Here is a 25,607-nt window from a genome sequence, read left to right on the forward strand (position 1 = left end):
TATCGGGTTGACAACCCCGTCGTGACCGGTCGCCCCGTGTCGAGTCAAGCGATGAATTGATATTCTGTTTATTGTCTAGCTTTGATTATCCCTGCATGGTTAATATATAGTTCGTATCATTTAGCTAACATACGAGTCTGAAAATTGACGCAATAATTTAATATACAAAACCTGGGCAATATATTACAGTTGTCGGATTGTTGAACCGACGGAAGGCCCATGGATTTTATAAAGGAACTAAAATGGACTTTCTAAAATTTATATGGATGTTTTCAAATAAACACCTAATCAGAAAGTTTTCCTTGGAATAAAATTGTTTGTAAGTGAATATGTGAACTTACCTTCCTTTGTGTTGATTTTAACGTGTTCTACAGGTACTTGAGTTCAGCTTCGGGAAATCATGGCGTATCTTGTGTTTGATGACGCATGTCGTTTCGTTTATATGTTGGACATCTTTTAAACTTTCTGGGACGTTTGTAATAAGATCCGCGAGGATCAAAACAACTTAACTTATGTGGTTGTGTCGTGACCTTTAAAATGTAATGTTTAATATTTATGTTTTAAAATATGTCAAAATGTCCAACAAAAGAGTGCATCGTCCGACAAGGTATAAATGGGCACCAACTTCCGTCACCACTACGTTTTATATTCCGCTGCGACGTATTTGGGGTGTGACAGTCGGACACGTGTCATGTTCCAACTGGTTTGCGTTGAAAGAATTCCTTAAGCCTTGTCAGTGAATGCTACTGGCTCATGGAGAGGTGTCAGTTGGTTAGTATTGAAATAACGTCGTAGTCGTGGCTATTTTGGCGATTTTCCCTTTTTAAAATATAAATATTAGCTCAATAATAAGGTTAACTCAAACATGAAAATGTGATGTCATGTACACTTGATGAAAATGATGAAACAGGCTGTGGGTATGCAGTTTTACTATTTTCTAATATTTTAGTAAATAAGGTAAAATGACTAAACTACCCTCATGTCCATTACAAATTAATGCATTCTAACGTACATTCTAGGCGTGTGTTCGAGACAAAATTAAATCCATTTCAAACATTCAACAAAAACAACGTTTAGTATAATAACTGAAAATAAATGATACAAGATGCAATTTTTTATGTGTGTGTATATACTAGCGGGATAACCCGTGCTACGCAGTGGTTTTTCTATCAGCATCAATTCAGTTTAGTATGATACCGACACTTGATATAACAATCTAAAGAGATATGCCAAAAAGGATATCCACACCTACCGGCACAACTATAGACTCGTTTTATAACATAAAATAAACTATGCTATCAATGGGTTTTATATCGTCGCGTCAAAAAAACATAAACAAATAAATGCTACCGGCCGGTACCGAATCATCTCATAACTTTTCTAATTAAAAACAAACTAATTATTGAGAAAATAATTATCGCATCACTTGGTGTTGTCACCGGAACCTTTTTATATATCTGATAAGTAACTTCATCATAAGTTAAATTAATGATACAACTAAAGTAACTAATTAGGAAAAATTAATAATAAATTGACATTTCTGTAAATTTATTAACAACCTCAAAGTATGAGAAGTTAAAGTATTTGTTAAATGAAAAATAAATAGATTATTAAAAAAATGTTCATTTTATGTTTACGGTAACGATAATAACAAAAGAAGTTACATAATATTAATAGATTTAAAACAAGGGATTTTTACATATTTCTTCCTCCTAAGAAGCTTTATTACATATTTACCCAATCCATAAATTTAATTACATATTCCTCTTCCTAAAGAAGCCTTATTACATATTTCCGTAATCTCTAAATTTTTATTATATATTTCCCTAATCCACGTATATTACATATTTATCCATTTTATTAAAAATACTCTTTTAGAATTACCTAATCTACATATATTACAAATTTAATTACATATTTCACATTCCTAAACCACATATAGTACATATTTTTCCATTTTATTAGAAATACTCTTATAGAATTACTATTTTACTCCGATTGAGTTTATTAAAATAAATAACTATAATATATTTCCTAGCTTTCTGCAATAATTATAAATTTAAAAGTAACAAAATATTTTTAAATCTTTGTATGTGTCTCCAGTAAAAAATGACTTCTCTTATTTCCAGTAAAAAAATTCTTATTGATAGACATAGGAAAACCGGAAAGGTGTAATCGGATAAAGTAATTTATGGGTTATCCATGCTTAATCATAGATAAGGGACATATGACAAAGAATAATATTTGCGAGTTTCATGTTGTTCCATATAATACTTTTTATCACTACTTGTTACAGCATCGTAAATCAAGATCAAAACACACAACAATAACTATTTTTTTTTATCTTGGGTTATAATAAATTAATAACACTAAAGTTTTTATTTTGTTTAAAGAAATTTAATTGGATTTCCTATGTATAAAAGAAATGATAATTGTTCATGATTTGGTTAAGTGTATAAAATTTGTTAATCTCGATGTTTAACATAGACTGCATATTGCATATTGATATGAATGGACCATGATCTGAAAATATTTGAAATTATACTTTTTATCTCTAAACACTTTATATTTAGTTGTTTAAAAATATTAATTATACTATTTGTCTCTAAACACATAAAAAGATTTAAAAATATTATTCAAGTTGTTACTTTTAAATTTATGCAGGAAGCTAGGAAATATATTGTAGTTATTCAATTAATAAACTCATTAAGGGTAAAATAGTAATTCTATAAGAGTATTTTTAATGAAATGGATAAATATGTAATATGGGGTTTAGAAAGGTGAAATATGTAATTAAATTTAGAGATTGAGGAAATATGTAATAAAAATTTAGATATTGGATAAATATGTAATAAGGCTTCTTTAGGAAGGAAAATATGTAATTAAATTTATGGGTTGAGAAAATATATAATAAAGCTTGTTAGAAGAGGAAATATATAAAAAAGAAAACAATGAAGAGCCTTTACTGCCAGGAGTAGATGGATTTCAAACCAACATTTAATTTTGTAAAAAAGTGGCAGAATGCGGCATTTGAACCCGGATATTGGGTTAGTCTTTTAATAAAAGAGGTATGAAGCCACTGCGCCAATAAAATTTCGATTAGACATTCATTTAATATATTTTTATCAACAATAATCAATGGGCAAGTTTGAAAAAAAAAATAAATAATTGCTAGTTGTTGTCACGTAGCTGGCACTGTCCATGCGTTTTGGAAAATGTTAGTGATATAGTAGTACCTGAAATGTAATTTTGTATTTGTTGTATATATTTTTGTGGTCTGTCTCAATATTTCGTGAAACACGTTGCATGAAAGCACACCACATGATAAAAAAGATGATTTCAATGAAAATAAAGTAAAGGCATAAGCTACTTTAACGTCTTATATGCTAGAGTCAATTATTAGCTGTTATTATTGTATCAAATTATTGTTTTAAATAGGTGTAACATAACAGATGAAAATAAGAATAAAATAGATTGGGCATGGCAGAAACATATATGTTACTATTTAAGAAAATTATACAAAAAAATTGCTTTATTCCCCCTTATAACACGTTAAATAGCTTGAACTGTGAATTATATTCTTGAAGAAAGATAGAGTTATTCTGTTATTATTCCCTTATGGTACCTAGTATTGATAGATCACTAGAGAGTTTTATATTGGTGTGGTGTTCTTAAGGAGTTTTATAACTCTTATGATCAATAAAGAAAAAAAAATGATGATCATGAATAGAGATCTGTTATAAAAACTTTATGCATTCTCTATAAATAATACCTAACGAGAAATCATAATTGTCCTATTGAACTAGTTTATATTTACAATTATTGCCATCTAGTAATTGTCGATGACTAGTTATGTCATATTGGTAAAGTTAATTAAATGATCCGTTAGGCCACATTAACGAGCTATTTCTAACATTCTTCCACTTGGCCGATTGATCATTTGTGATGAACATAAATAAGTTGACCAAGTTATAAAACATTAATCAAGTTTCAAATGAAAACTGTTGCAGAAAAATACAGTCATTGAGTTATAGTCAACTCAAGACCCTCATTAATCATGTAACAACCCCAAATCAAAACATATGTAAATTTAAGACCAAATGATTGAGGTAAGCCCTATAAAACTAATTTGTATAATTCTTGTGTATATGTCATTAGGTGAACATACGTATATATGGACAAACATTTACGTATGATATGCTATTATGCAAGGCTTTTAGTAAAACCTATCTTTATTATGTGCTCTTAAAAGACTTAGGGTGGTAGACCTTAGTTATCGGATCCGAAATCATATCATGAATGTAAACGTATTTAATATAAATGTTTAGTTTCCTCTACTTGTTCATAAATGAACAATAATATCGTATCGACAGCACCTCTCAAACTGTTATTGTTCGAGGAAACATGGTAGCTGATTTTTCATAGTAAGTGTTCAGCATAGTATTTATATGGAATTAATAAGTTTATGAGTTCACTTCCACAACATTTAGTGACAACTGCATTGTTAATTAACAACATATTATGTCAATATAACTGAGGTGTTTTTATTAGTTTCTTATGAATCTTCCAAATTATGGTTGTTGACATAAGGATATTCCCCGAAGTTGGCATTTCGTTCCCTTTGAATATAACAAGGTTAGAGTAATTAAACGGGTTGAGTTCTCACTTCTTCTTTACTTTATAGCCTTTCACTTCTTAAAGATATTATCAAATGCTTCATAATAAGCTAGACTGGTCTAGCTTTCAGCAATGTGAGCAATATCTAAACGAGTATAGACTTGAACCTACATAAGGCTTCTAATTAATGAAGCATAAGGAAATAATCTCATTTATCCTTTATCCTCTAAAAGAGAGCAATAATGTTTGTTACTTGTGTAAGGACCCGCTTTAGAGTAAAGCTCATGGAACGAAAACTAATTTCCTTTTGGGTCTGTCTCGGTGTATATTTTGATATTTGTCACGTAAGAGGTATCTCTGAGATTCATTATTTCAAAGTATGTGTGAAAAATTCTTTGACTTATGTATCGTATACTTGTCAAAAGAATGTCATCTATATAAGGATAAGTTTACATTAGTTGCTCCCATTCTGTTGGGTTATATAAGATCTGCTAATGATGAAAGCAAAAACCCAAAGGATCCATCATCCTTGCCTGAATAAATTCAAGATACAATCTCTAAGTCCACTAGTTTCTCTCCCCTTAAAATCTTCCCAAAACATCTGCCCCACTTCCTCTTGCATCAAACTACTGCCTCCAAAAAAGATAGAGAACAAGTGTTGATCCTCAAAGTAGTGGTCATCAAGTCAACAATCAAATTAAATCAAGGTCAAAGATTGGAGACCCAAAGACCAGTCAACAAGTCAAGGCAGAAGTTATGGATTGCCAGAAGTGCTGGATCACAACCAGCGGTTCTGTGAAATCCAGCAGTTCACTCTTTTCCTCTTAAAGTAGCAGCAGTTCAATGAAATAATGTAACAATCCAGCAGTTCTGATGACTACTGGAAGTTACATCATTAAAGAAGCCGTTGAAGGTCGCTTTCATCATGACGTCACCAACAATTTAAACATCCTATAAATATAGTTCTTTGTAATCATTATAAGATAACACTAAGAGCCGAGTGTATAAGAACTTAGTGAGAGCGTGATCACTTGGTGAGGGGGAGTACTTTGTACTTGAATGATTGTATTACATATTTAAATTCTATAATGAATCATTTGCAATCATCTCCTATTCATCTGTGGGTTGTTTGGTGTGTTTAGATATTATTGTTTAATTATATTCTTAATTTGATTCACCATTTTACCAAGAAAAACAAACACAGCACACACTCATATCCAACAATTTGTATCAGAGCAAGGTTCAATGAATTGACTTCACTGTTGATTTAGAAGATAATCTAGCTCAAATTGATAACTGATTGAGTGATCAAAGGACATTGAGAAGAATTAGAGCAATCAGATCAACTAGTTGTTTTTGATACTCTGTTTTCTGAATCAAAATTCAATAGAACTCAGAAAAGATGTCGATCACTCATGATCCTCACAATACCGGATCAGCAAAGAAGCCTTTGATGCTCGTTCTTCATGAATTCAAAATATCGCAACGAAGAATGAGTCACCACTAGTCATAGTAGAACATTGGTTGCTGGAGATCAGTGGTATAAAGCCCTCATGTTCCCTCTGTTTTGATTATCGAACAACCGAATGTTAATATTCCTAAGAAGCCCACAAACTACTCTAAGCAAGATTTCCAAAAGTTAGAGCTCGATGCGAATTCGGGATACTGGGCATGGCCTTACCCAATGAAATATATGCAGGATTGCTCCGTTGTGAGAATGCCAAATAGTTGTGGGACGCTTTGGACAGAGAAATACTGAATCAACAGTACGAAAAATTTGCTCATATCAAGGGAGAATCTCTGACTCAACAGTTTGAAAGGTTTAATTGCCTTATCAACGAGCTAAGCCTTGCAGATGAAGTATTTACTAACTCTGCTCTGAGTCACATATTTAAGAGATCACTCCTTGATAAATGGGAAACAACTAGTTATATGTTGAGAAACTCTATTGGTTTTAAGCAGATGAATTTGACATAGCTTCATGGCAAACTCCTCACTCATGAGAGACAGCTTGACTAGAAACAAAAGCTAATGTCATCAGGTAAAATGTTGATGATTACACGTTTGTTAACACAACATTGATGAGCTAAGATGAGTCATCATCATCTTACAGAGTGAATGAACAGAGTTATGATCACTTTATTGATATAACACTGGATTTTATTCTCCAAATGACACATCACATGTGGGAAACCAGAATTATGTTTTGATGATGTATGATTATAGACCAATGGACCATGTTTGTAACGCTCCGTGTTTTCATGACTTTCCTAATTTAGAAATCAAGTCTTAAAAATCTATTTTTAGAATTTGCCTCTTGCAAAATTCTAATCCGTCATATCGTCGGAAATCTTTTATCTCTATTTTAATTCGTTGTAAATATGGTTAACTTTTCATCGTTTAATTAATTTTACAATTTAAAAAAGTTTATTTTTTTATAATAATCTAGTTAGTCTCATTAAACTTTAAAGTTAGAAAATAATACAAACTAACCTGGTTAATTTAATTATAAAGATTAGTTCTTTTAGAATATACGTATAACCTAGTTAGTTGGTCAACCATGTTATATAACTCAAACTAAGTTAACTTAGCTAATTTATCTAAACCCTTCAAAGGTTAGGGGTTAGAATGGTCCTTCCTAAAACTAAAAATGCAACAAACCCTAGTCTCTTTTATAAACAGCTATTCCCTCTCATATTTCTCTTGTGTCTGCACATTATACACACACAAACTCCTGTACGTTCATCTCCTCCAAACAAATCTCATGACAACCTGCAACTCGATCCCCTTCCCTTTCTTGCGAGGCGGACGACAGTCCTGCCGGTCATCTGTGTCACACCCCCAAAATACCACATGCGGTAAACTAGCTAGGCGTGTGACGTTCCAGGATCCAGCCACCAATCACATTGAACTAACCATAAGATGTTTAACAAAAAACTCCCATTCATTAAATAAAACAATCATAAAACATGATCCAAGTTAAATGGTGTCAACGGAAGCAAATAGTAAAACACTGTTCAAATATTTCCAAAGGCCAATGTATGCAATATCAATAAACAAGTCTCATAAACCCAAGCGACACGACCCATGACCACTCCTGCCATCCAGATAGCAAGTTCCTCATCGAAAGTACCTAACGACATGCGAGCATGCAACAAGTGTATCCGACAATGCTGGCGAGTTCATAGTTTTACGAAAACGTTGATTACCAAGTGTTTAATCCAGTTTGTTAACAAATCCGAAAGTAATGTTGATAATATCTCGTTACTAAACAAGACGGCTCCTGATGTATGTTTTGCCCATTCCCCAATGCTCCTATCAAAACACTGGGCATGACTGGGTCATTAGTTCACACTCGTCCTCTCCGGTACGGGGTGAGGGTGCCAAACCTTAGTAGCGCTACCAACTAATACCCCGTTACCTCTCCGGAAACAAAAGATGGGACTTAAGAGTGATAGGGTGAGAGTATTATCCAACATTTTAGTTTTTACCCAAAAGACTTATCCCTCCCCGTGATACCCACTGACTGTCCCAACCACCGGGACGCATGCTCAAGAGTAGTGAACTCACCTTGGTTTGCTCGGTGTGACTAGTTACTCGCACACACTAACTCAGTCAAAGCCTATGGTATTCATGTATGCATAATTAGTCTCACAATCTCAAGGTTCACGGATAAATAAAAGTCATAGTGTGTATCAAATCAGCGATCACCGAATAGCACATAGTAGTTATACAAACTCATACAAATCCACAATCCGCAGGCATGTTTCGTAATAGCACTTAACAGTTACGTGATCCATTCAACATAAGAAAGTCATGTTTTCCTCAGTCATAATAAAAATCAACACATACTTGTTTATTATCACACGTGTTCTAAACTACAGTCTGTTGTGAACCACCCTCTGGGCGGTGAAACTCCAGACGACGAAATACCAAGTGGGTGATGAAACATCAAATGTTTCGTCGACAAGAGTATTTCGTTGGAGACCCTTCTTCTTCCTCACGGTTCATCGTCAAAACCATAACCCTAATCACCCAGTTCTAGTTTAATCAAAACTATGCACACATATAACGCTCAACAACAACAAGATCAACAAACCGTACAGTGGACATGACTGAATACGAGACATCCGATTCTTATTGGGCGGGTTCTAATCTATCGGATTAGACAGTAACTTACCATAACCCTAATGACGACCAATTCTTGTTACCATTCAACGTTTTTAATCACCCAAACAGATTTATAAGGATCTTTATCATACCAATACTAGCTTCTCGGTTACGGTTTTCACGCATTAGTTTCCTATGATGTGTCTCTACAACCATAACTCAAGGTAGCTACACAAACAACATAACAAATAGATCAAGTCGGGTTATCGTGACTAACCGGTTGTGAGATGGAACAAACAAGGACTTCGAGAGAATGGTGATTGCCGTCGGATACAAGGGATAGGAGAAACTGTCAAGGGTTTCATGGATTGTGACTTTACGTAATGTTAAGAGGTAAATATAAGTGATTCGTTCATGGGCCTAACCTGGGCCAAAAGCCCATACGACAAAACAAGGACCTCGACGAAAGACATTTGATGAAAGGCAGTTTTTCGTCGTGATGTTGATAACGAAACACCAAGTGTTTCGTGGAGTATGGTTAATGACATAATTCCAATGTTTCGTCGAGTATGGATATGACGTAACACCCATGTTTCGTTGAGTGAGCATGAGGATGCATGTGTTTTGTTTATAACTTTAAACAATTTATAAATTTTGCAACAATTAACCAAACAATATAACAATTTATTAATCATCTAGCAAAGGTGCACATATTACAACGTAACGGATTATGAAAACAAAGTTGTGAAACAAGTAACGTGCCGAGGAAAAACCTTGGAAAGTCGGGTTGTCACAATCTGGGTCTCTGACGTCGGTTCAGCCGACAACAAACCCACCACCTGATTTGATCTCTCTCTCTCGCTCACCTCCATTCTCCCTGTTAATCGAAGGGCCAACCACCGCCCTTGGCGGCGACGCTCGTCGACAACAGTAACGGGGCGACGACAGAACCATCGGATGGCGAGAACGACGATGGTGCTGGGGTTGTTCTTCACGGCGGCGGCGATGGGGTTGTTCTTCATGGCGGCTCGATTCAATTTCTGACGAGTGGTTCCGGTTCAGGTTAGTTTTGAGTTCAAGTTTTGTTTTGATTTTATTCGATTCAACTTCCGGTCAGTTTCGATTCAGGTCGTGTTTCCTTTGGTTCGGTTTCGAGACTTCAGTTTTGTGACAACTGTCAAAAATCCAGGTATCCGTACAGTTAATTAATCTTGATTAGTGCTTAATGACTGTGCTAAATTTACAATTAACTGCATTCTGATTACTGCCATACACAAACATGTGCATCATACATTGTTAAATGTCATGTCAATATTGCATGAAAGCTATATTGCCTCAAGTGATGCATTAAGTACAGTTAGCACAATTATCAAAAAAATCAGGAAAATGCTGATGGGACTCAGCACATAGACAGACAGTGTTCTGAGATACAGAATGAGCCAGAAACCAAGTACTGCACTAGTATAGAGTGTAGGGAAGTAATAATCCCAAAACTGCCTTCCTAGTAATAGTTTAAGTGCCGGAAAGTGCCTAAAACTCACATAAAATCCTGAATTCAGCATAAATCAGCAAAAATCAGCATTTAAAGACATTAATATTATGCTGAAACATGGTTAAATTGTCCTGAATGCTAAAGTGTCACAAAAGGGTACATAAAGAACACTAAACCGCAAAGTTTAGCACTTTGACGAACCAGTATCTAACCAAACAACCGGACACTACCCAAAACATCAAAATTACACTAGAAGCACTGTTTTAACATTTCCAAGCTAGTTATGACCCCGAATATCATAACACCCTATACAAAATATCTACTAACTAAATCATGTAACTAACACTTGGATTTGAACTAGATGGTAACTTAATGGTTAAAACCTATGCAAAGACCCCCCACCTATCTTACGGCCCAAACATGGCCCCCCATGGAGATTTCATTTGATTGTTTTAATTGATCTTGTTTCCCCATAATGAACATATTGCCCAAGGGTTAACACCTAAACATGGTTATAAGTATAACATGAAGGAACAAGAGCTCACATTCTCACACACACTAACACGCACAAACTCTATCCCTTCCCCCTTGGAGCTCTCGGCCGAACATCACCACCCACACCTCCATCATCATTCAACCATTCTCATACGTTACAAGCTCATACAAAGGTGTTAGAGTTCATCCAAGGAAGCTTGGTGGCTTCGGATCTTGAAGGACCTCTTTTGCTTGCTTTTATCCACTCACTTTCTACACTTGAATCATCCCTAGCCTTGAGCTAGTGGTAAGATCCTTAAACACTCCATTTTACTTCTATTTTAGTAGGTTAAAAGATGTTACAAGTAACTAATCTTGAAGAACACTAAAGATCATGAGAAGTAAATATGAACATAAGCTTAAAATGTGAAGTCATCTTGATGAATATGAGTTGTGATGCTTGTTGATCATTGATTGTTTGTAGGAATGATGATGATCATCATAAGATCTTGCTAGATCATGCTTAAAAAACATAATCTTGCAAGATGTGAGTATAGAACTTGTTGTAGGATGATGAATCATCCACACACAAAGCATAAACTTGAAAGAAACATAATGTTTTCTTGTAAAATAATGATCAAAGTATATTGTTAATCTTGTAGATCTAAATATTTCATGGATTATTCTAAAGAAACCAAGTTAAAATATAAGTTTTTTAAAACTTGGTTCTTACATGAACAAACACTATTTTTGGTGGTTGGACAAGTGTAGAAACACTTGTGTAACAAGAAAATTTCATAAAGAAACATTTTTGTAAAACATGATTACAAGTTGTAAACATCTAAGTCTTTCAAGAATGATGTTTTTAAATAAACACCCACTTTAAAGGGTAACTAAACTCACTAAACACACTACTAAGTTACTACAAATTTTCATAAACTTTCAAGTTCATGAAGTGGTAGATTAAACATGATTTTGGCAAAATTGGTAAGTATAAGTTGTTTAGAGTTGATTGAAAATTGATTGTGATGATTTTTACAAAAGAAAATGATATGCTTGAAAGCATGGAAACCTCCATTTTTAGGGGAAACTATGGCAAAATTTTTTAAAAATATTAACACTTAGAAAAATATTTTAAACAAATATTTACCAATGTATTTTAACCATGAGTTTTCCATATAAACTTTGCCATAATTTTTGTTATAAAATATAAGTGTTGGAGGTTGGTTTTATAAATAAAAGTGGCTAAATATATATTTAGAACATATATATACATTAAAGACACACATGTGTGATTATTTGTATATTTTGTGTAATACTTATATTATTTTAGGACTTAAAATAATATAACACATTAAGACACCAAAAATTACAATCTAAAATTTTACCAAAATTTCAAGGAATAAATATACAAGTTACATACAAAATATTGGCGAAACCTAACAAGAAATGAAACTTACAAAATATTTCGGAAAATATGATCACAAAATATATTTTGGTAAATAATATTTTGGATACAAAGGAATGAAAATATGATTTTCACAATTACTTCAAGAGTATATCATATCTTCACAAGGGAAAAATATAGTATTTTTGACAAATATAAATACAGATATATAAATATATATATATATATATATATATATATATATATATATATATATATATATATATATATATATATATATATATATATATTCCTCGGAATTATTAAAAGATGTATTATTTTGAGGAAAAATATATATTTTCTTGAGTAAACTTGAAAATACAATATTTTGGATGAAAATAAGTTTATAAATATTTTCTAAGTTAGACTTGAAAATATATTAATTTGGAACTACAAATGTTTTTGCCAAAAGAAAAATTATGAATAATTTTTCTAAGAAATATTTCTTAAATATATATTTTGGAAATATATATGTTGGTGGACTTGTATTAGAAATATTATTCCGGAAAGTTTAATAATTAATTAACTATGGTGATACTTAATAAATACAATAAGAATACGTATTCTCGTACGTATAAATACACATGTAAAAGATACCCGCATCCTTGGGAAGGAAATACAAGTATAAATACTTGAGAAGTATTATTACAAAAATATTGTTTAACATTTATTCCAAAATTATAAATATAATCTAAGTTTAAATATTAATTATTTTGACAATAATTATATAACTTGGAATAATATCAGAAACGTAAAAGAAACATAACTTAGAATCGTTAATTCTAAGTCAAGGCACGGCCCGTTCGTCTAATAGACATTAGTACGTTGTAGGTAGTCGTGTTCAGCGGAGGAGTACGAGTTACGATTGTTGAAGACGCAAGACTGTGAGTTTCGTGTTCCCCATTTTCTTTAATTGTTTTCAATTTTATACCTTCGGGGGTGAAGTACATGTTACAATTGTTTACAAATGTTATTATTTGGTATGGTTAACTAAGGAAGGGTATACTTAGATCATGTGAGTGGTGGGCACAACGCTTAAGGCCATCAATCCTCGTAGTAGGACCGAGGGACATGAGTGATAGATCTATTTTGGTGTAGCGAGCCCCGCCCATGTTGGACCAGGGTTTGGCCCATGGGTAGACTATGTCATACAGCCGGAAGCCCGGTGCAAAATCTGCTAGGTTTGAGCTCCTTGCATCACGTCACACATATCAATGGCCTTACAACCCATTGGTGATCTATTTTTTCTTATTACTTTCATACCGGGATTTACAAACTTACATGCATACTGACTGCGATTTCAAAGGTTTTACATACACACAAACAAATACACAAACTCGCTCAACTTTTGTTGATGTTTTCAAAATACATGTATTTCAAGGAATTAGTAAGTGGATCTGGCGGGCGTTGGAAGTTTCGTGTTGCGTTGTGAATAAAGATGTCATCCATGGTTTTGAGGTTTGGGTTGGGTGTCTTAGTCCTGGACGAGACACGTCTTCCAAACCTTGGTTTTATTTAATATCTTTTGGTGAGTCCTTAGTGAACTCCTAAACAATTCGTATGGGTTGTAAATTTGAATTTGAAGTTATGTTTAAACAATTTTGTTGTGATGTTTTCAAACTCATTTAATGGATGACAAATCTATGGTTTTATCATATCGTTGTTGTTATGATTGAATGCAATGGTATTAAGAAAGTCACGCCATAATCACGCTTCCGCAAAAGTCAGGGTGTGACAGCTTGGTATCAGAGCTTCGATTGTAGCGAACTAGGATTCCTTCTCGAGTCTAGACTACAATCATTAGGGCTCTCACGAAAATGTTTTCACAACATACTTTCATTGCATACGCAAAACGCCCAGATCCAGGAAGACAAAAATTTTTACAAACAAAAGACACGAAATACACTTCAAAATTTATGTTTATGATTCAGTTTGAGAGATTGGGTGGTTCAGTCTCAGAGACTGGGTGGTTCAGTCTCAGAAGACTGGGTAGTTCAGTTTGAGAAACTGGGAGGTTTAGTCTGGAGACTAGGTAGTTCGGTCTGAGAGGCTGGGTGGGATAGTCTAGGAAGACTAGGATGGATACGTGAATACATTGTTATTAATTACATGCTTAATGATGGTTGTTGATATATGTGCATATGTTGTGATTGTTTTGTTACAGACACTATGTCTTCGTCTGAGAGTGGACAGTCTGATACTGTTGACCCCATGGCCGTTGTTTCTGACGATGAGATCGTCCCAAAGACAGAGATCTTTACCTCCGACACCGAGAGTGACCCGGAGTTGATGTCAGATGACGACGACGATTTTCAGCCATTTGTGCTACCTGACTTTGGCGATGATGTACCGCATGCTGATGGTTTCCCCGACGAGGATCCCTTTCTTATTCCTATTCCTGCCCAGGACCATCTCATCCTCGGACATCCCGATGGTGAGCACGTCGTGGTTCCGATCCTCGCCCCTTTGCCTCTTGCGGCCTTTCCTCTCGAGGATTTGCCTTTTGATGACTTGTCTGATGATGATGTCGATCTTTTCATTGATGGTCCCCCTGATGATGCCCAGGGTGATGGAGTTCTAGCTGAGGATGTCATTGTTGTTCCACTCGTTGAGATTCCTATTACTGAGGTTTCCTCTGATCATTCTGTTCCAAATTCCTTCGAGTCCGTGTCATCCACCGCCTTGCATACAGTGGGACTGCGACGTTACGCCCCTGATACTGATGACGACGTAGCCATGTCAGCTGCACCGATTCCCCCACATGACGTTGAGCATGGACATGAGATTGACTTTGTTCCCGACGATCAGCGTGCTGATGCACCTGCTGATCCTGAGCGGGCACCTGCTCCTGAGCCTTTACCTGATCATGATCCTGTACCATTTGGCATACCTGATGTTGCACCACTTATACCAGACCCGATTCTTGCACCCGCTGACCCTGCTGCTTTTGCCAGTCAGATAGACCCCCGATACGCTTCCACCAGCAATGGGTGGATAGACGATGATGATGATGTACCCCTTTTGTTGAGCCAGTCACTCCCCCACATGCACCTGCACCTGTTGATGTTGCCCCTTTTCACCCGATTGTGTCCGATGATCACCGCACTGACCTGCCTATCACTTTCTTGCAGGACATACCCGCACCCCGTCCAGGGGAGGGCCCGTCTAGCCAGCAGCCTAGCCATGTTCCACACGTGTCAGCAGCTTTTCCTCACATGCCTTAGTATACACCTACTACTCATTTTACTTCTTCACCGCCAGGCGAGCCACTCATATGGTTTCCGCCGAACACTATGCTAGTTTCTGATCCCTACCATCCCTCACACTTTATTGGTTACACAAGGGATGAGTTACTCTTGTCATTGCAGCTTCAGCAGGAGATCATGTGTCATAGAGTTATGGAGCTTGAGAGGACTCCACGTCCTCCACCTTGTTCATGTCCGTCACCTTTTGCGACTCCACCTGCTCCTCTTCTGCCTTATCCAGATTTTGATGTTCGATTTCTCACCATGGAGCAGCAGATCAGTTATCTGTTGCGTCACATTTATGATCTTGAGGAGGAGCTAGCGCATGTGCGCAGCTTGCTTTTTGTTCCTCCACCTCCTCCTCCACCGCCATCAGCATAGCCGGTTTTTGGTTTTATGTAGGTAGCTTGCTTTTGATGAGAGCACCGCTATTGAGCCTAGCTTGCCAAGCATTTTGGAGATCACTTTTTGAGTATATGACTGTTGTAGACCGATAGATGTTTTGGACAAGGGTGGTGTGACCCTGTAGTCCCTTTTGATGTGATACGATACATTTGTAGAACATGTAACTGTATTGGTGATCGATGATTAATGGAAGCTCAATCGCAATGTTCTCATTATATACGGTCTTAAGTTACTTGTTTATGCCATGGTTGTGATGATTACATGCTTACTTGTTATGATAAACACTATTATACACATACTACTTATTATATACATAAGACTTGACCTATACAATCTTATTTTAGAAGATGCCTCCTTGAAGAAACAATCAGTTGCCCACAACAGAGGCTGAACTACAAGAACGGATTTCATAAGCAATCGCACAACCTGAGGCCTTGCGCTCTGAACACAACGGAGGTACCTCAGGAAATAACCCACCTCACGGTAATGTTTAAGTCACTTAAGACACATTACGATACGTTTGGGCATTCCATGTGCGTTTGCTAATGCTTTCTGTGAATGATGTTGCTTGGACAGGTTGTACTTACAAGCAATTCCTTGACTGCAAGCCTCTGAATTTCGACGACACTGGAGGTGCGGTATCTTTCGTTAGATGGGTTGAGAAAACCGATTCTATGCTGAGAATGAGCAAGTATGTGCCGGAGCACCAGGTCACCTACATTTCTGGACTTTTCCTAGACGGAGCTCTATCATGGTGGAACCTCCAAGTTCAGACACTGGGAGAAGAGGCTGCATATGCCATGACTTGGGATGAGATGAAGGAACTTATGCGCAAGAAGTACAGTTAAAGGGCTGAGATTCAGAAATTGGAGACCGAGTTCTGGAACCTCAAGGTGGATGGTCCAAAGATTGCTGAGTATGTGCAGAGATTTCATGACTTATCTCGCGTTGTTCCCTACATGGTTGATCCAGAGTTCAAGCGAATCGAGTGTTTTATTTGGGGATTGGCACCCCAAATCATGAGCATGGTGACGACATCAAAGCCTTCAACGATCACTGAAGCCATTGATCTAAGTGTGGTATTGACTGAAGAAGCGATTAGGTTGAACAAGTTTTCAACCTCTGATGGAAAGAAAAAGGAGACGCATGTCGAATCATCTGGAGAGAACAAGCGGAAGTTCTCCAACTTCAAGAAGGGTACTCAAGGAAACGCCAATGGTAACAAGAAAAGGGATGCGAACCCACCAGCCGAGGTCAAAACTGGTGTTGCGAGTTCTGAGAACAAAGGGAAAAGATACATGGCACTTTGCCTAAGTGTGATGTATGTCTGTTACATCATGCCGGCCCATGTAGGTATAGGAAGTGTGAAAATTATGGAAGGAATGGTCATTCAAAGGAGACGTGCTGGGCTGGTAATGGTCGTGGAAATGGTGGCCAGAGAGGTAATGGTACTGGAAATGGAAACCGTGGTGGCAACGGTTATGGCAACAGAAACCAAGGTGGATACAATAATCAAGGAGGTAATGGGAATCGTGGTGGTTTTGGAAACCCAGCTGGAAATGGAAACCGCAACCAAAACAACAACCAAGGTGGTATTGGGAACAAGCAAGGATGTTTTTGTTGCGAAGATATTGGGCATTTCAAGAGAGATTGCCCAAAGAACAACCAAGCTCAGGGGAGAGTCTTTAACATTGGAGCTAGGGAAGCTCGCCAAGATCCGAACATAGTCACGGGTACGTTTCCTATCAACCAACACTTTGCATCTGTACTATTTGATACTGGTGTCGATTATAGCTTTGTATCCCTAGAATTTAAGAATATGCTTGGGTTAGTAGCTAGTAAGCTAGATATTCCGTACTCGATAGAGCTAGCTAATGGAAAGCTAGTAGAGGCAAACGAAGTAATTAGAGGCTGTGTAATAGAGCTTGGAAGAGCATGAGTTTATGCTTGACCTTCTGCCAATCGAGTTGGGAAGCTTTGACGTCGTAGTTGGAATGGATTGGTTGCCGAGTAACCGAGCTGAGATCGTATGCCATGAGAAGATCATTCGCGTCCCGATGGCGAATGGAGAGACGATTATAGTGCATAGAGAGAAGCATGATACGCCTCTAAAGGTCATCAGTTGTTTGAAGGCCCAAAGATGTTTGCAGAAAGGATGTGTTGCCTTCTTGGCGCACGTTGTGGACAAGGAAGCCGATGAGCCGAAGCTGGAAGATATCCCAGTCGTAAGGGAATATCCTGAAGTCTTCCCCGATGACTTGCCAGGATTGCCGCCTCAACGACAAGTCGAATTCCATATTGACTTGGTTCCAGGCGCCGCGCCTATAGCCAAGGCACCTTATCGACTTGCGCCTTACGAGATGCAAGAGTTGTCGACGCAACTTCAAGAGCTTTTGGACAAGGGATTTATCAGACCAAGCTTCTCGCCTTGGGGAGCTCCAGCGCTGTTTGTCAAGAAGAAGGACGGTAGTTTCCGTATGTGCATTGACTACCGTGAGCTAAAAAAATTAACCATCAAGAATCGGTATCCTTTGCCGAGGATTGATGATCTTTTTGAGCAACTTCAAGGTTTGAGTTATTACTCCAAAATCGATCTTCGGTCAGGTTATCACCAGTTGTGAATTCAAGAAGAGGGTATACCGAAGACTGGCTTCAGAACTCGTTGTGGACACTACGAGTTTCTGGTAATGCTGTTTGGGTTGACAAACGCGCCAGCAGCATTTATGGATTTGATGAATAGAGTCTGCAAGCCATATCTCGATAAATTCGTGATTGTGTTTATCGACGATATTTTGATTTATTCAAGAACGAAGGAAGAGCATGAGCAACACCTTAGAGCCATCTTAGAGCTACTCAAGAAAGAGAAATTATATGCAAAGTTCTCAAAGTGCGAGTTCTGGTTGTGTGAGGTTCAGTTCCTCGGTCATGTAGCGAATGGGGATGGAATCCATGTGGATCCCACCAAGATCGAGGCGATTAAGAATTGGGAAACTCCAAAGACGCCAACCGAGATCCGCCAATTTCTAGGTTTAGTAGGATATTATCGCCGATTCATTGAGGATTTTTCGAAAATCGCTCAACCATTGACCTACCTTACTCAAAAGGATAAGAAGTACAAATGGGGAGATAAACAAGAGGAAGCTTTTCAGTTGCTGAAGAACAAGCTTTGCGATGCACCTATTTTATCCCTATCCGAAGGCACCGATGACTTTGTGGTATACTGATGTGCACAAAATGCAACATATAAATTACACCAATTATGGCGTAAAACTAACCTTTTTTTTAGTACTAATGTTGGAAAAAGTGTGTTTTTGTCTTCCTTTTGTATTTTCAGGATTAAATGAGCTCAAATAAACAAAAGAAGCAAAAAGGCAACTAAATCTAACATAAATACAAGAAAAGGAACAAACGTGGCATGCCCGACCCCCCGACAGCATCTTCCCAAGCAAAATCAATAAGACAGAAGGCTGAACACGCCTCGTGCTTAGTGAGCACGGGGGCGTGCCCAAGTGTCAGCAGAAAAGAAAAAGTTGTAGAAGCTTCCATCGCCCACCACGGGGCCGTGCTCATCTAACACGGGGCCGTGGTCAACTATAAGATTCGCGGAATTCAGGCAAATCTTGATAGTACAGATATGCTTCTACACACGGGGTCGTGCTCAGCGGACACGGGGGCGTGGTCAACTAATGCAAACAAACTGCAATTAATGAAGAAAGAGAGAAGGATGGAGACGGGGCCGTGCCCAATGGACATGGGGCCGTGCCCGAGCTTCTGTTCAGCCTATAAATAGGAGTGCTTGGATCACTTGCAACTCATCCCTTGTCACACCACCTCTCTCACACTTCACCCACCACCATCACAACACCATCATCCACCACCATCATCCATTGTCCATCATAGAGTGTGTGAGTCGTCTCGGGATCCAAGATTGATCGTAAGAGTTCTTGACAATCAAAGGCCATGTTTGCCTAAGTCTCTTACATCACTTGGTGAAGACAAGTGTCTAGTGTAATACTTTTTATTTTTAATCTTTTCGCACTTTTTACTTGGTTATGTATTAATGACTTTAATAACTAGTTTCTTATGACGAAGGTGATTCTTCCTTATCGTTTGTCCGTGGTGTCTTGGCATTATTTTACTGTCTATATAAAATAAAAGATTTTCACCATTCATATCTCCACGGTCTATATGGAGGTATGTTGGCTACCTGGTCGGGGGTTAAGGGAACGGTTCAGTAAGAGTCTTGCCATTGTTCAGTGTATAGATCCTGCAAAGGACCTGGGTCAAATTTAGTAGGACCTCCTTCAATACCTACCGGTATTGGATGGCGGGGGTCCAAACTCTTTGATCCCCTCATAAGTTAAACTACTATTAATATTTTAACCCGGCTACTTAGGACTGTATCCCTGCTGACTAAGACTACTTAGCCGAGGGTAACGTCACCTTCAAAAGAGGGGCCTACCACAATATACATTACAAACTTAATTAATTATCTTTCAATAATCCAACCCTTTAGGATTGTATCCTTGCTGACTCAAACTACTGGGTTGAGGGTAACGTCACCTTCAAAAGAGGGGCCTACTACAATAACTAAGATAATCTCTTAAAAAGTGCAAAAGTGCGGAAATAATCAATGGTTACACCATACACGAGTCGGAGCCAAGTGATTCATCTTGTCTATCTGTTTTTATTTTTATTTTATTTCTTAGCATTTTAGTTAGTTTTTATTTTCCTAGTTTAAAACCTTTTTTCTAAATTTTTGATTTGATTAGACGTTGAGGATAAACCGGTACTAAAAGCTCTTGTGTCCTTGGACGACCTCGGTATCTTGCCAACATTATACTACGCCCACGATGGGTGTACTTGCCCATATGTGTGTTTGGTGTTAGTAAAATATCGTGTTTTATAAATTTAAAACTTGACTAACGTGTAAAAAGGGCTTAAAATATACTTAATTCCATATACACACCAACCCGCATCAAGTTTTTGGCGCCGTTGCCGGGGACACAAGGATTTTAAGAAAGCTTAAAATCGACGGCCTAAACAGTTTTACAAAACTTTTTCAAAACGCGCGCACATTTTTCTACATTTTAGTTTAGTTTTGCATTTACAGTAGCCTGAACACGGGGTCGTGTTCACTGAACACGGGGCCGTGCTGCATATTTTCATAAAAACACCCTGATACAGAGTCTGAACACGGGGTCGTGCTCGCTGAACACGCCCCCGTGCTGCACAAGACCAGTAACTTTTATTCAAACGCCCAGATACAGACTGTAGGATCGAATTCTGACCCGAACGAGTCTATCAGAGGAGTTTTGATCAGATACACATGCGGAAAACAAGTACCTGACATAGAAACAGCTAGATCTTCACTTAAATCACAATTTTGATTGATATAACAGGGTTTACAACCAAATCTCACACCGGCAGCACCTCGGTATGGAAAACAAGAACGTTACAAATGATTTCGCTCCTAGGGTATATATAGGGACTAGGTTTCGCTCATATGGACATGTCCATAAAAGCGAGACCCCAATATGACCATAAAAGCGAAACTATCTACAAGGTTTCCCACATACGGACATGTAGTTTCCCACATATGAACATGTAGTTTCCCACATACAGACATGTGGTTTCCCATATATGAACATGTAGTTTCCCACATACGGATATGTGGTTTCCCACATATGAACATGTAGTTTCCCACATACGGACATGTGGTTTCCCACATATGAACATGTGGTTTCCCAAATATGGACATGTCGGGAAATCTCGTACAATATGCCCTAATCTAACAATCTTAGACTAAGACTCGATACAAGACGAAGTCGATAGATGTATGCACTAACAGACTCCCCCTCAGATGTTGACGAGTCTTAAGTGTCGAGTCTTCGCATCTTCAGTCTTGATCTGTCTCTGGGCTTTACTCTCTCAATCTCTTCTTGCAAGTCTTCAGACTCCCCCTTGCGATATGCTGGCATTTCTTCAGTTCATCAGCATCATCAGCTTTAGGATCGTTGTCTGGCTTTCCATCTAACAGCTTCTCAATATCAATCAACTTGGCTCTTCATGTTCCAAGATCATTGTCACACCCCCAAAATCCACCTGCGGAGTATCACCGCTTGGGAGCGTGGCTGACCAGGATCAAGCCACCAATCATATAGAACAATATATATAGTAAAAGTAATTGCCATTAAACCAAACCAATTCCATACGAAAGGTGTTCCAAAACATAAGTAAGTTATCACTGTTTAGCGGAAGCGTATAAATAAAACCCATCATAATAAAGTATTAAATGTCATGAGTGTTTAACAAGACAATCACGATCCAAGCCCACAACGACCAGCTCCTCCCTGTGCAAGCTCCATGTATCTAACGACCTGCAAGGCATGTAACAGAGGATCAACAACAAGTTGAGCGAGTTCACAGAAAGTAAATGCGTAATAATAATTTCGTTTGTAACATGTGGCTCTACTGGGCCGATAGTACGTTCTATTGGTGGGGGCTTCCCATGTTGTATATCCACTAGACTATGCGTAACCATAAGTGTTCTACACATCCCGAGAACAGTAATACGTACAAGTTTACGTAGGTTTTACGTAAGTATCCTTCACAACCGAGGATAGGGGTACGTGGGGGTTTACGTAGGTTTTACGTAAGTGCCTAACACAACCGAGGCAGTAGTGAGTATAATTCCACGCAGGTTTTACGTGAGTATCCTTCACAACCGAGGATAGCGAGTAGTCTAAGTATACGTAGGTTTTACGTATGTGTCCTGCACAACCGAGGACGATGGTATGGTAGTCTAATAACAGTGTATGCACGAATCTAGTCAATCTCATTCCTTCAATCCCATTCCCAAGCCCTTGGGAATCCCATGCCTTAGTAAGAGTGTGAACTCACCTTGGTTTGCTTGGTATGTTATTGCTTCTAGGGTTAATTAGATGTCTAAATCCGTTACACACGACCTAGGATGCATTGCACATGATACGATGTAAGTATTTTACGTTCAATTAGGGTTGACAACTTCTTGATGTTCAATCAACTGTGTGTGGTAACCGATTACAGATTGTCAAACATGATTTGCACAGAACATACAGCAATATACACAAGATGTAGCAACATATAGTATCGTATCATGCAGTAACATGCGAGGCGTTCATCATACAGAGTTTTGGCTCAACACCACAAGTAATTCAGACTTTTCAATCATTAACAACAGAATTTGGATCATGTATCATCAGTAAAACTCGGGCCATCATGCTTACATCATAAATTCAGTCAACATACACAACACATAAAGGTTCGGACCCTACACCTTAATAAAACCCAGACCCTTAATGATATATATAAGAATTCGGACATCATGTGTCCACTAAAGTTCGGACAGGGGGGGGTGGGGGTTAAACTTGGACCATAACACCCCCTATGAAACTCGGACATCCCCTCTTTGCATAAAAGTCGGACCCAAGGTTCTCAAGCAAAGAAATTCGGACAATAAAGGCTTAAAGGTCGGACCATACTCATTCCAATGAAAGTCGGACCAAGAGATTAACTCACCAAACTCGGACAACATGCATCTTGGACAAAAGTCGGATAACAAGCATCATCTAAAAGTCGGACTAAGGTGGCTTGTATTAGAAAACTCGGACCAAATGTAATGTTCATAAAACTCGGACTAGCTTATCCCTTATCATAAAAGTCAGACATCATGAATGGTTCATAAAGGTCGGACATCACAACAAACAAAAACTCAGATAACCCTAATTACCATCAAAAGGTCGGACCTCTTGTTTAACTAAAAACTTCGGACATACAACCCTTGTCATGCACAGGAACATAAAACGAATAATGTAACAGTTACGTTCTACAACAACAGTTACGTTTAGATGATCATTCCAAACCCTAATTCAATCATATCGACGGCAAAAAACACAATCAATCGACCGATGCTTAACAACAACAATCATCACAAAAATAATCTATCAAGCATGCAACTAATCATCATCATAATCATAATTATCCATACTCAAATCAAAATCACAGAATATTATATGAGGAACTAGGGTTTTCACATATTACAAGAATCAAGAACTGATGCAATCAAATAATCAATAATCATTTACCTTGTGTTGATTCTTAGAGAAAATGTGGAATCGAAAGTGACGAATAGCTTGCCAATGATGATGTGATGATTGCCAGAGAACCAAAGAAATGAAAGTACGTGCTTGGATTTTTGTGAGAGGTTTAGTGAATGATTTAGGGTTAAGTATGATTTAGGTTTCACTAATAACTCTTTACACCCTTTATTATTATATTTTACAATAGTGCACCATCTCAAACAATTTCACAGTTTCACCACCAAGTTTATATATTTGTCAAGTCTTTCAATATTTAACAAACAATCATGCACAATCACACAATACAATTCATTGCATCAAAGCGTATACAAGTCCATAGCAACTAATTGTGCAAATAAACAACTAAACAATAAATGAACGTGCAATAAATGCGAAATAGGAATCTTGGAAATTCAAGTTGTCACATTATCCCCAACTTAAAAGAAATTTCGTCCCGAAATTTAGCATGCAGTTACTGAGGAAGCTAGGTAAGTTGTATCGTTTACTGGTTTTCCTGGGGTGTCACATCATCCCCCTGTTGATTTGGAATTTCGTCCCGAAATTCCGCAGTAGGAGCTTCAGCCTCAGTAGTAGTTGCATTGGTTTCGAATAACTGGGGGTACTTTTCTGTCATCTGGTCTTCGCGTTCCCAGGTGTACTCTGGGCCACGTTTGGAGTTCCAACGAACTCGAACAAGAGGGATTCTCTTGTTTTTGAGGAACTTAACATCCCGGTCCGTGATTTCAACTGGCTCCTCGACGAACTGCAACCGCTCGTCGATAGTGAGTTCCTTAAAAGGAACTATGAGGGTCTCATCTGACAGGCACTTCTTCAGATTCGACACGTGAAATACATTGTGAACTACACCGAGTTCAGCTGGTAGATTTAGCTTGTAGGCCACTTTGCCTATTTTCTCAATGATCTCGAACGCTCCGACATACCACGGATTTAGTTTGCCCCGTTTGCCAAAACGAACCACACCCTTCCAGGGTGAGACTTTAAGTAAAACCCGGTCCCCGACCTGAAATTCCAAAGGCTTCCTACGCTTGTCCGCGTAGGCTTTCTGACGGTCGCGTGCTGCCGCCATGCGTTGTCGTATCTGTGCAATCTTTTCCGTGGCGTCCACTACAATCTCTGGACCCGTGATCTGACTATCCCCCACCTCTGCCCAACAGAGAGGTGACCGGCATTTACGTCCGTACAATGCCTCGAATGGAGCGGCTTGTATGCTGGTGTGATAACTGTTATTATACGAAAACTCCACCAAAGGGAGATGCTTTTCCCAGCCGTTGCCGAAATCAATAACACATACCCGAAGCATGTCTTCAAGAGTCTGGATCGTTTGCTCAGACTGCCCATCCGTCTGAGGATGATATGCTGTGCTCATGTCTAATCGTGAGCCAAAAGATTTGTGCATTGCTTGCCATAGCTCTGACGTGAATCGTGCATCCCGATCCGAAGTGACGGAGGTGGGCACCCCGTGCCTCGAAAAAACTTCTTTACGATAAACGTCTGTGAGAGTGGAGAACTTATCCGTTTCCTTAATAGCTAGGAAGTGTGCAGACTTGGTGAGTCGATCCACGATCACCCATATAGTATCATTCCCACGCTGGGATCTGGGTAGGCCTGTAACAAAATCCATGGAAATTTCTTCCCATTTCCATTGCGGTATCTTGGGTTGCTGAAGTAGGCCCGCT

This window comes from Helianthus annuus, chromosome 3 (assembly GCF_002127325.2).
Source record: "Helianthus annuus cultivar XRQ/B chromosome 3, HanXRQr2.0-SUNRISE, whole genome shotgun sequence".
NCBI lineage: Eukaryota > Viridiplantae > Streptophyta > Magnoliopsida > Asterales > Asteraceae > Helianthus > Helianthus annuus.